Source organism: Theobroma umbraticum, unplaced genomic scaffold (genome assembly GCF_002168275.2).
Source record: "Theobroma umbraticum cultivar Fairchild unplaced genomic scaffold, ASM216827v3 scaffold_115.0, whole genome shotgun sequence".
NCBI classification, from domain to species: domain Eukaryota; kingdom Viridiplantae; phylum Streptophyta; class Magnoliopsida; order Malvales; family Malvaceae; genus Theobroma; species Theobroma umbraticum.
The window spans coordinates 641,272-641,491 of NW_018397284.1; positions in this window are offsets into that span (position 1 = coordinate 641,272).

The window sequence follows — 220 nt, forward strand, 5'->3', positions numbered from 1 at the left end:
AGACTAATTATACTAATTCCCTCACCTTCTATAATATGTTGAACAAAAGCAAAATAATTAATAAAGTCATAATTTTTTGAAAATTTCACTTGACAAAATTTTACAAGAATTAACTATTATATGTGTCCTTTTTCTTAATTTCGAAGACATCAATGCATAATTTTTTTTTTGTTAAAAAATAGTATCGTATGAATACTAATTTTTAATCATGTGTTTTTCA